General features: G+C 40.7%; 1 protein-coding gene across 2 annotated transcripts in view; it reads right to left on the bottom strand.

Moving 5' to 3' along the window:
- Positions 1-13,232, bottom strand: part of conu (Rho GTPase-activating protein conundrum) — a 434,374-nt gene that overhangs the window by 240,084 nt on the left and 181,058 nt on the right. For both annotated transcript variants that reach the window (XM_067153082.2, XM_067153083.2), the window contains one exon: positions 8,358-8,402. The gene's annotated coding sequence lies outside the window, so the exon portion shown is untranslated. The remainder of the gene's footprint in view (positions 1-8,357; positions 8,403-13,232) is intronic.

Genomic DNA, 13,232 nt, shown 5'->3' with positions numbered 1-13,232 from the left:
TATTGTTATTCCGAGGTATGAGCGATGCTAGTAATGTCATTTCTTATGCAGCCAGTCCCTGTTATGAATAGTGTGAAAATATCGCTCACAGGACCAGTTGGTGCATACATTTCAGTGGGCTTGGCAGACTGATATATACCGGTAACAGCAACTTCTGGCTCAGTGAGGAAAGCAACAGGAAACTACCTCACTCCTCATTTCCCTAGTCTGCCTCTTCAGTGACACCTAGGCTGTCTATGACAGCTGTTCGTGAAGCTGTGGGGGATCAAACCAGCCTTCGGGCTGAATACCCAATCTATTATTATTATTATTATTATTATTATTATTTTGGACATTTGTACAGAATGGATGATGACAAGTTAACAAATATATACATATATCTTTGCAACGAGAAGTCAACAATAAGAAGCTGGATTCATAAAGTCGAGAAAGTTTTCGGGGAAACAATATGGGGAAAGAAGAAGCAACAAAGAGAGGGAGATTTTTAGAAAGAAAATCTTTATATGGAAGGATTCTAATTACGGGAGAGAAAGAAAATAGTCTGAAAATGGGTCCCGGGATAGGAAAAGGAAACAGTGAGAAGATGAACGTTACGTGGTCGCTAAAGGCTAACGGAGAAATAATAATCGTTGTTACGTTCCGCAAACTACTGTTCTGCAGCTTTCGCGGACCTGGAGGTGCCGGAAATTTGTCCCGCAGGAGTTATTTTACGTTGCAGTAAATTTACCGTATTTGAGAACGTTCCAATACCACCGAACTGAGGCGGAATCGAATCGGCCTTAGCCGTCTTACCATCAGAGCCCCTCAGCTCGGCGGAAAGCATCAAGAAAGACACTCCAGGCCTTCAAAAAAACCACACACACACACGTCAGACCCGACCAGTAATTGAACCCCTTTACGGCGAACAATCGAACAAAGAGTGTTAAGTCAGAACGTAATTTACGATTGCTGCTCTAAATTAGGGCAGACACCCAAAGGTATATAACTACGCAATCGGTTTTTTTAACCCCGTGGTGACGTATTTCCAAACCGATAACCACATAACTGTCGCTGCCTTCGGGTGGTAAAATGCTCTACACAAACACAAGGGCGCTGCATCTAAGAGCAGATTTAAAAGCTCACTTCCTCGTAAGTGTAACGAGTGAGTATGTGAAGACGATGATGCAGTCACGGAATTAATATATTATCTGAGTCGAAACAGACTTTCAACGTATTAGGTCGTGTTACGTACATGTAGTACGTGTTGAAGAGATGTTAAGTACAGAACAAAAATGGCCAGCCGGACACCAGTGGGATCCGAACCCACAACATCTCTTCAACACGTACTACATGTACGTAACACGACCTAATACGTTGAAAGTCTGTTTCGATTGCAATGCGGCCGTGAAAATTCAATATTCATATTGTCTGAGTCGTTTAGTTGCAAATGCACATACATCTTTTTTAATTAGCACTTTTGCTTAATTTTATATCTTTTTTATGATTCTATACCTTATTTTGAAATACTGGGCTTCAAAGTCACAAAATGAATTTTCATTCCCCCTTAATTATTTCTTTTTTAACCTACCATCTGGTATGTATGTCTACCGCTTAGTCACATTTCTTGATACGGTTACGGGGTTGGATGAGATGAAATTATATGACATGTTTTACCACCGGATGTCCTTCCTGACGCAAATCTCAGTTGAGGAGCTAATGAAGATGAAATTAAATTAATTACTGTGAATGAAGTTTGGTAAGGAGGTGGAAGAAATCAGCTGTGGCCTATGAATAGGAACTGTCCCGGCCGGCATTTGCGTGGAAGTGAAAATGGGAAACCACGGAAAACCATTCCATTCTCAGGACAGCCGACGATGGGGTTCGAACCTATAGCCGCTCTGTTCAATAATAATAATAATAATAATAATAATAATAATAATAATAATAATAATAATAATAATAATAATAATAATAATAATCATTGTGAAGCTGGACATGACATTTTGAGGACAGAAATGGGTGGAATGTGTTAATCTCTCTGTCTTGTCATCAGGAACATGGTACTTGTTCGGTAAGTCCCACACCAAGTAACGAACTCGACATGCTCAGCTAGAGAGACAGAAGGTAATCAACGCCATGCAGAACATTTTCTCAACACGTAATGTCGTTAGTCATATGTCACAGGTGCGCAGCAGCTGCAGGAAGATCTTTCCACACCCTGAACTGTGGAGACATCAACGAAACACAGGATGACGCACGATCACTCCGCGCCGTTGGCAGTTCGCTTACTACACCTGGCATTTTCCTAAAACAATTCGTTACAGATCTCCTACATAATCATCGATAGGCACAAGGCATGAGAGCTTTCACTTCATGAACACAAAAGTTTAGACGGTGTTTTACGAAAACATCATGAGAAGAATAAGTTCTTTCATAAAAATGGAAAAACAAATATATAAATGATTTTTATTAATAATATTTTATTATGAGGAGACTTCACTGTCTCCTTTTCAGAGGAACCTTCACTTCTTCCAGGTATCAACTATCAAGAATGCCTGTCCATACCCCCAATTTTTATAGGAAAAATTTCTGATTGGGCCATAACTTAAGGAAGAAGGAAGCCGTAGTTTTGCTGACAACCTCGGCACATAAAAAAAAACAATCTACAAACACTCAAGGTTTACCACTATAGAAATTTGAAACTTTTTTTTTTCAAGTTGCTTTACGTCGCACCGACACAGATAGGTCTTACGGCGACGATGGGACAGGGAAGGGCTAGGAGTGGGAGGGAAGCGGCCGTGGCCTTAATTAAGGTACAAGGGTAAGGGGCTGGGGGCGGCTAAATATTGTTTGCCCAGGGCACTAAATACTTGAAATCGGAGCCTGGATAGGAAAGAGCTAGGAGTGGGAAGGAAGCGGCCGTGGCGTTATTAAGGTACAGCCCCAGCATTTGCCTGGTGTGAAAATGGGAAACCACGGAAAACCATCTTCAGGGCTGCCGACAGTGGGGTTCGAACCTACTATCTCCCGAATACTGGATACTGGCCGCAATTAAGCGACTGCAGCTATCGAGCTCGGTACCCCTTAAAAATTAACTGTCCGGCACATAAGCCGATAGTAGACACATCTAAAGATTAAAAGTCCAAGTATCTTCCGATACACTGTTCAGGGTTCACAGAACAGATGGCCTTCTAGAAGACGCGCAGTTTTATTGATATTACAAAACCATACAGGGTGCGGTCGAATTTCAGGACACGTTCTTCATGAGTAGAACTTTTTTGTATGGACTTGGGTCCGAAAGCGCTTTTTTCATATTGTTTACAGTTTGCTTTCGCACCGACACAGACAGATCTTATGGTGACGACGGCATAGGAAGCGGCAAGCTGACAGCGCAACCACTCGCTCGGTCCAGAAAATCTTAATTTCCATGTGAGGATTAATTTCCACAGCTCTACATAGTGCATCAATCAATCTGCTGAGGATTGTTTTCCGTTTTTCCTCATTTTCACAGCAGGCAAATGCTGGGGCTGTACCTTAATAACACCACGGCCGCTTCCTTCCCACTCCTAGCTCTTTCCTATCCACGCCCCGATATCAAGTGGTTAGCGCCCTGGGCAAACAATATTTAGCCGCCTCCAGCCCCAACGCTCGATTTTCTGTTCCTCTAAAAATTTAATTGTTTACAAATTATAGATTACAGTTTTCAAGGTTATGAGTTTTAAAACAGCACATTATGCAAATAAAGTTAATTCTCATAATTAAATTTATCAAGCCAAATAATAATCAGGCTGTATTTATTTTTATTTAAAAAGCCGTTGGTTCGGTTTCATAGTTTACGTATGATTAAATAATTTTAGAAATAAGACAAATTATCATTAATTTATTGTAATTTATTTCAATCACATTTAAAAATACAAGTTTTGTTTACAGGCTAGTTGTATATAATACTACTTTGCATAAAATATATTTCCTTGATTTTTTACTAGCAAACTCTTTAACAATTTCATCAAAGTTGGTTTTTCAATGCACATAAGGACTAGTGAGCTTAACTTTTCATTCAGAAGAGTTGCCTCTTAGCATTTTTTTACTCTGTTTAAAACTGAAAAATCCCTTTCTGCAGTACAGTTGGTCAAAAACATCCTAATTGCAATTTCAAAAGTACTTGACAAAATTTTTACTTAATGTAAGAATACACTTTAGGCAAGTTTTGGAATTCCTCGAGTTCAACATACATTTGAAAGTGTACACACTCGTTTACTGATGTCTTCAGGGTACAGCGAACTAAGTTTCAAAGCAGCGTTCTTCACTTCTGATGATTCGGATGAGCAAGTCAATAGTGGAGGTAACACTTGAAACCTGGAAGCTACGACTTCATATGCTTCTTTCCTTCTTGCTAAGTTTCCTGTAAGTGTGTCCATTATTTCAAGGAACACATTATTTTTGAAATTTGTTTTTGCATCCGGGTCTCCTTCAATCCCACGTGTTTCATCTGCAAATATTTTCCGTTTTATTACTCTCGAGTAGCTTGGAACATCACATTCACCTATTTTCAAAGCAGGTTGTTCATATATGTCAAACTCATCCCTTTTCGCTTTGATGAACCCTTCCAGGATTTTCAATTGTTTAACTCCTCCAAGATTAAGATGTTCATACTGCAAGATTTTAGAACACTTGGCAACTCTTTCCAAAATGTCATTAAGTGGGTTTCTTCTTGTGCTTTCGCAATCCATCGTAATGATTGATGTCACCGAAGCGACAGTTTTGTGTGAGAACAAGTCTCAGGTAGACCCCAAGGCACCGGACTCCCCTCAAAATGTCATTACATACAACTAACAGAAAAGTGGCCTCGAAATTCTGAAATTTAGTTTCAAGGTTTTGTGCCTCAAGTCTACAAGCAGGTTTTACACTGGAGTCTTCAGATGGCTGCCTTAACGATTGTCGTATTTCTTCATAAGCTTTTACCAAAGCTCTGACAGAGTCTGCTCTTGCAGACCATCTGCTTTCTGATAAAGATTTTACCACTGGCGTACCGGATTTTGCGAAGAATTGCTTCAAAATATTCCACCTGTACGTCGACACAGAACAGTAATCATACCACTCCTGGACGAAGCCAAAGAAAACTACTGTGGCAGTTCAGCATTCTGCAACAGCCGAACCAACACGATTTAATGAATGTGCTGCACGCGGTATGTATTCAGCAAGGGGACTTCGCTGCTTTATTGGGGCCTGAAGGCCTGAGTAAGCTCCTCATATAGTGGAAGCATTGTCATAACTTTCGCCCCCTACAATTCTTGACGTTGATTTTGAAACCCTCAAGAGAGTCAACTACAGCTTTTTCTAGTCCATCAGATGTATGTGATATTCCAAGTAGAAGCTTAATGAGTCGTTCTACAGGCTTTGGCTCTGTTTGAGGTACATATCGTAAAAAATAGCCAACTGGTCTGTGTGACATCAGTCAGGCGTCGAATCGACAATGAGAGAGTAATATCTAGCTTCTTTTATTTCATCAACTAAAGTTTTAAGCACACAATTTCCCATAACTTCATTAAATTCATTACATATTTAAGGCAGGTATGAGGTGTGCCGTTGACCTTTGTTAGCATACTTCCCGATGTGCTGGGCAAGAAAGGGGTCATATTCACTGATTAACTCGAGTCATCCAAAATATAAACCATTTGAAGTTGATCCAAAATCCTCATTGTCTCCTTGGAAAGGTAAACCCCTAACTGCCAAAAATCGTACAACAGAAACTATTCTTGAGATTATACCTCGCCAGTAGTTTACCTCATCTTCATACCGTGTAAACAGAATTTTATCAACCTGCATTACCTGTTTTTGTCTGGTGATGTACGTAAGAACATTACGCCTGTGGTCATAAGAATGTTCATGATGTTTCAGTAGTTCGTAGCTGTGCTTGCAGTCATTAAAACCGGTAGAAAAATGTGTGTTTGCATTGTCTGGTTGAAATAAACAGCATGGAATACACAATACTTTCCCAGTTGACTGAATACCATAACCAATTTCTTAAAACAACGTCTCCATTAGGAAGAGTACTCTTAAACATGTTTCGAGACTACATCATTGTAAGTTCGCAGAGATTCAGAAAAATCCACCATTACGTTTAGTTTTTGACAATGCTTAATAACGTTCCGAACTACTGAATTTAACTTGGCATTCCAAGTAGCAGGATCATCTGTAGAAAATGAATTAGGTAAGGTTACCTCAGGTTGCGATTGTGAAATAGTTCCCAATGGCTGCTGGATAACGTCAGGCTCATCGTTCAATTTAATACTAACACAGGACTGATCAGTCCGTATATCTAGGCCTTGTAAGTCTTCTTGTGTAAAGTTCAATGGGACCGATGACGAAGTCGAAGGTTTTATTAAGTCGTCATGGCATTCCGATTCCGAGGTTGGAGTTGAACGAGTCAAAGTAAAGAACTTTCCCATTTTAGGCACTTTCTTAAGTAGTTCAAGTTCGCCACACTGCTTTTTAGCAGCTCGTTTTTTGTATTCAGCACCACTTAACTTTTTACTCATGGTTAAATACTGAAAAACATGTAAGAATTACACGAGACCATGAGTTGGCTAGGTGAGGTTATCAGGTTGATGTAAACAACAATACACACACGAGCCAATGACAGAGCAGTGGCTGTCTAGACTGGTGATGATGATGATGCCTGTTGTCTAAAGGGGTCCAAAATTCCGGTGAACGGCCCCTCATAATGGTACTTATCGCTAGTAAAGTAGAACCATGGCATTTGTCATGTTGCGGTACTAATCAAAAGTAGCGTAGACTCACGATGTTCCACGCATGATGGTACTATTCACAAGTATTGTACGTCGCACAGGTAACTCAGACCTATGGTGTTTCTCACATAATGGCGCAACTCATAGGCATCGCAAGCCCATGGTGTTCCTCACCTAGATGTAGTAATCACGGGCGCCGGTATTCTCGTGGTGTTCCTCATATAGTGGTACTAGTCACAGGCAACGTCAGGACCTGTGGTGTTTCTCACAATGGTACTAATCATGGGTACTGGAAACCCACAGTGAACCACACTCTGCTGCTACTAATCACAAACCTATTGTGTACCTAATATAGTGATACTACTCTTAAGCAAAGGCAACCCATGATGTTCCCCGCGTGATGGCATTAATCACAAGTAGTTTCATGATTCTGATACAATCATCTATTGGTCGCCCCTTTTAGTCGCCTCTTACGACATGCAGGGGATAGTGTGGGTGTATTCTCCGTCTGATTCCCGCAAGAGTTAAATAATACTTGTGTTATTGTTTACAGTTATTTTTCTTCACAAAATGTAAATATACAGCTTAAATTCCGGTTTTAAAGTTAGAACATATTAAAGTGTTTTATATAGGCTAATACAATAATTGGAATAATTCGTAGAAAATAAAAGTAATTTAAGTGTAATTAATTTAAGACGTAATTCACGATCCGCCGGCCGCCGCCCCTCAAAAACTGGCGCCCAGTTCTGTCGGTGCGACGTAAAAGAGATTCTTAAAGAAAAGAAAACAACGGAACGCTGTTCTTCCTTGGTGCAAACAGCGAGAAGCGCTAAGTGTACGCCGAAACCTACCACGGTGCCATCTAGCGGCTGGGGAGCACACAACGCCACAGAGCCAACCTATAGACAATTAGAGCAATTTGCAAATACGTATTGACTTGCAAAGCAAAGGAAACTCATATCCGTACAGGCCACGAAGGCCCCGGGACGGATGGAAGGTAGCCTCGGCACTTGGAGGGGTAGAGTGGTTAGTCGTAAGACCCCAGATTTAGGATGAATGAACTTCAGGGCCATATACACCTCCGGAAGTGGTAATCTCGTTTCTTAAATGTTTGGACTTTCTCACGGGGAATCGAACCCACGTCCTTCCGGGGAAACCGAGCACGCCTTTACCGCCTCAGCCAGGCAGACCCTGGTAAGTATTCACACTGTTCTTAATATTTTGTAAACACCTAAAAACTAATTTACTGCAAATTTTTAATTACTCTACAAGTGAAGTTCACAAGCCATTTCTAAAAAAGTTGAAATAATATATTTCTTTTTAAAAACCCCGATTACCGGGCTGAGTGGCTCAGACGGTTGCGGCGCTGGCCTTCTGACCCCAACTTGGCAGGTTCGATCCTGGCTCAGTCCGGTGATATTTGAAGGTGCTCAAATATGTCAGCCTCGTGTCGGTAGATTTACTGGCACGTAAAAGAACAACTGCGGGACAAAATTCCGGCACCTCGGCGTCTCCGAAAACCGTAAAAGTTGTTCGTGGGACGTAAAGCAAGTAGCATTATTATTATTATTATTATTATTATTATTATTATTATTATTATTATTATTATTAAAAACCCGATTAACTTACTTTCTAGTGATTTGTAGGAGATCCCTCGCCTAAGACGACCACCACCTGAAAAGAAAGGAAGGTTTAGAGTTAGATACAACAGAAAAATGTAAAAGATAAAAAAAAAACAGCAGAAAACGCACTACAGCACGACGTATGAAAAGAGGAAGGGTTTGCACGAGTCGGTTAGCAGCACTGAAACAAGAAAGGCTCATCACAATTAATTAGTTGTCAGGGCAATTTAGGATGTGGAGACAATGGGATAGGAACCGGCTAGGAGTGGAAAGGAAGCTGCGAGAAGACGAACTCACGCCGTCGAGGTTCGCAGACTCGTACGGTGACCACTCGGCCACTGCTGCTGTTGTCTACAGTGTACCTCTCCAAGTATATATGCGTTGCATTGGAATCGGAGATTCATCAATTTTTCGGAAATTATTAGGTTGTGGACCTGAAATGTTTAAGTAAAATTTGTTCGCCTTTTAGTGTTCTATCGCCTCCACTTGGTCCAAAGCGGATCCTGCGTCATGACCTTTGACCTCAACAGTTTCGAAAACTAAAGCGTACGGACCTACACGTGTTACTTCTGAGTGTCCCCCAACAGGTACATTGAAGCTCGACAAAATGCGCTGGTCGCAGGGTCTGGCCTCTCCTTGTTAGTTCTTTTCTCTTTCATCGATAATCCTCCATAATCTGGTTCGCCCTAGCTCGTTCAACTTCTCAGAACTTCCTTCATATGTCCACAGAGATATATTTTCTTTTCTAGACAACCACAGTCCCTTGCCTTCACCTCATGGTAGGTTAGCGTCAGGTACTTGGTCCTTGGCCTTTCCTCGCTCTCCCTTTCCCAGAACCTTTCCCTCAACAAAGTTGCTCTGGAAACTGTACTCAAGGATTTTCATCGTCCTTTCCTCTGTTGCCCTTGATTTCGTTCGGAACGCATTCATTGGATCTTCTTTCCGTCAGCATTCGTTTCCAGGCCCACATCTCGAATTATTATTATTATTATTATTATTATTATTATTATTATTATTATTATTATTATTATTATTATTATTATTATTATTATTATTACACAGATCTGTAAGAAAAATTACGTCTGCGTAGATTTCATTGCGAAGAGAAGATAATTACCACCAGAAGAACAATCGTAGAGGAATATCCTCGCAATATTTTCCAGCTGTTTCCAGCAGGTATATCAACATTGACAGAAGTGCGTACTGGCTATTCTGACCGACAATGTGAACCTTTGGACGTAGGTGTGTTCTGTGCTGCGTGCTGCCTACTCTCCTGGCGCAACTCCACGAGCATATACCGACTATTGTAGAATACTATACACACATATACACGTTCTCTCCATTATAAATAAATATAACATTGCATTTCCATACCTCTCGCGTCTCTCTTTCTGTCTTAATCTAAAGATTGTTTAAAGAAGAAGAAGACCTGTGGCGTGCACAAGGGGAAATGCCAGATTAACCCTCTCCCCTGTGAACATTTAACTCCTCTTTTTTGTTTTAACTGAAACTTACAGGCCAGATTTATTAAACCTCGGTGAACATTTAACTGCATGTTAAAATAATTTAACAGTGAACTTAACCAACTTAGCAAAAAATGAATATTGGTTAAGTCTAACAATCTGTTGAAGCAGACCAATGCTCTGTTAGATCAAAATATGGCAGGTGCATTAGATGCAGAACTTCTGTACCTTGAATATTTGGAATACAGAAGAAATGATTTTCATGCAGTTGTTTCAGTTGATTTATCGCACATTGCCTAACGTCAGTATGCACACTGAATTCACTACAAGTTTTCTGACAAGTGTCACTTTTAGCTTTGACCACGGATCCATTAGTTTCCTTACTTTCTATAATAGGTATATACTTGGAAATAATTTCCAAAAGAAGAGAAATTGTAACGACACATTCTCTTCTCGGCTTTTTAAAATTTCATATTGGTCTATAGAGTAACAGAAAATTCATGGTCAAGACAGAAGAATTCTAATAAAGATTGACATTACGCGCCTTGGTTCACAGCTGTAATCTAACAAAAGCACATCGGAGCGCGCTCAAAAACTGCATGGTTCTACCACTGCCTTCTAGATTCTCACTGATCGTGACTCTTGTGTTAGCTAACAATTTCCAGGAAATGTTTCGATAAACGCAAGAATATTAACATGCTTTTAAATTTTTAACGCTATATTAACAAACAATGCGTTAGTGTTATTTTAACTGGGAATGAATAAGGCGGGCCACAGTAAAATAATAATAATAATAATAATAATAATAATAATAATAATAATAATATACAATACATTCTTGTAATAAGGCTACGGCCGATTTCTTTTAGGAGCTACATGTACATAGTGGTCATAAGCCCATTGTGCTTAGTCCTTGCAGAATTTGTCGTATATTGTGAGTGGCTGTGTGTGTTCGAAGTGAATTGGGGAGTGGATATTAGGACCATCCCAGCAGTGGTCGCGAGTTGGTGAGTGAAACCAGAGGGATGTAGTCTTGAAGCTCTAAGAACCTCGCAATAGCACTAATGAGATAAGATTACCTGGCCAGCAAGTGATTCACACTTTGGCAGCTCCGCGGGGCTACAAAGGCCATCAGCGTGTCCTTACACTCAGCCCATACATGGACACTAATTTCTGCCGACGATGGAGGACATGATCCACTGACTTTTTAACCTCCACAGTGACCTTAAAATTGCACCTTTAAGCAATCCATGCAGCACACAGCTTTAGCAAGGTCAAGTTTAAATGAAGTAACACACTCCACGAGATCTTAACGTTGATTTGTTTTTCGCAGGAACAGAACGACAGCGTTATAAACAGCCATCTAGTGCATGCGTGCTCCCAAGGGCAGAGTTACCATGAACCATACTTCAGAGCCTCTCTATACAGGCTGGTCGAAGACAACGTGTGTCGGGTATATGAACGTTACACAGTTGGTCATACTGATAAATAATTTGAAAAAAGTGATAACTCACACCATTGTCATATCAGCTACTGAAGTTAGCCAATCAGATCGCTTCGTGAGAGAATTCAAATGGGCTCTGCGAGACTATGTTGCTAAACACGCTCAAGAATTAGGACAAGCTTGACTGCTTCGATCGAAGAAAAAGAACTTCGATTTGAACACAGACCTCCAAACTGACAGTATCGCGCCATAGCAAGTGAGCTACAGTAACAACGGCTGAAACCTACGGTGTGTCTGTGTTTGATGCTAATTGCTCGGCATGCGAATACCTTCACCAGTGAAAAAGAGGACGTTGACCTTTCATAAGCATTTGAAAAGAATGAAATCGGAAAATTTGGTCTTCAAGACACTTGTGCTTCACGAGAAATTGAAAATCTGTCGCCGCCGTCCGAGATAGGTATACAAAGATCTCCCAGAAGGAAGAATAACACCACTTGAAATTCACGACATAAAAGATTTTAGAAAAAAAAATGTGCGGATTTGAGGGAAAATCTTTAAACTGGACTTACAATTTGTCATTTAACAAAGTGTGGAATGTTTACACCCAAGTTCTAACTTGCCCTTGAGCAGTATGTTGTTTATTCAACAACGATAAAGGTTAATTGCAGATAGTTGAGAGAACCGAGGCGTAATTGACTGCTACGGAACGAATATGTATAAAGAACTTAACGCGTAGTTTTGATAGCTTTTCGTTACCTCATTACACATTTACCACAGACCATATCAACTTTGGATATGGGTTCGTATGAGTAACTTATCGTGTTATTAGTAAGCGGTACCTCCATTTGTGAGTCATTTAAACGTAAAAACTGAGGCACCCAGAATGAGAAGTTAAGACAAGGTTTTGACAAATTTAGTTAAATGCATAATCTGCCCGACTCCTTGGCTGAATGGTCAGCGTTAAGGACTTCGGTTCAGAGGGTCCCTGGTTCGATTCCCGGCCGGATCGGGTATTTTAATTAGGCATGATTAATTCTTCTGGCTCGGCGACTGGGTGTTTGTGTTTATCCCAACATTTTCTTCATATACAGACAACATATTACACCACCAATCACCACAGAAACACGCAATAGTGATCACCTCCCTCTATACAGAGTTGGCGTCAGGAAGGGCATCCGAACGTAAAACAAGGCTAAGCGATACAGTTCGCACTCGCGACCCCATAGAAGTGGGAAAACCGATAGAAGAAGAAAGGAGCTAAATGTCCTGAAGGTCCGCACTTGTTATGGTGCTAATGATTACCACGTGCAATTCGGAACAGAAATCACGAAGTCCATATTTGGGGTCATCAGTTATTACGTCAAGTGCTTGCATTTTAGCTGCATCTTGCCCAGGTCTTTTTTTTTTTAGCAAGTTTATCTGTACTTCCCATTTCCAGGCCAATATTTCATGGCTACTGATAAAATGTTTGGCAACAATGAGAAGAGGGCAAAGGACAGTCCTACTTCGTTCCAGACCAGAGAAACTCTACACAGGAATCCTCTGGATGTTTATCTCCAGCGACCACTCACTGATAATAGGGAAGATGATGGCATTCTAATTGTTGAGGTCCATGATTTCAAAACTGCCTTTAACCAAATCGTGTCGAGAAGTATTGCTGATTTTCTTGCAAACCGAGGTGTGGCTTTAACACGAGACTGTATGCCGTACGTAAGTTCGTCATACAATGTCGTCCACACTTTATCGTCTGCATAACATCTTGAAGAGATTGATGATGATCGTCGTTTCCTCCTGAAACGTATTACTCTACCGGAGGAAATCAGATGCTCTTTGGAAGCGACGTGGAAAACGATGTCTTCTTTTCTTGGTCCATAGGTTCAGCTTCGCCTAATCCCAAGTAATCGCTGACTCTGATCCTACTCATATTGCTCCTTGTGTCCCCTGGATAAAGACAGGTAACAGTCGAGATTTTCTT

The sequence above is a fragment of the Anabrus simplex genome, chromosome 8 (genome assembly GCF_040414725.1).
Source record: "Anabrus simplex isolate iqAnaSimp1 chromosome 8, ASM4041472v1, whole genome shotgun sequence".
Taxonomy (NCBI): Eukaryota; Metazoa; Arthropoda; class Insecta; order Orthoptera; family Tettigoniidae; genus Anabrus; species Anabrus simplex.
Note: the sequence above shows the minus strand (reverse complement) of the source record. Positions and strands in the feature narration are given on the sequence as shown.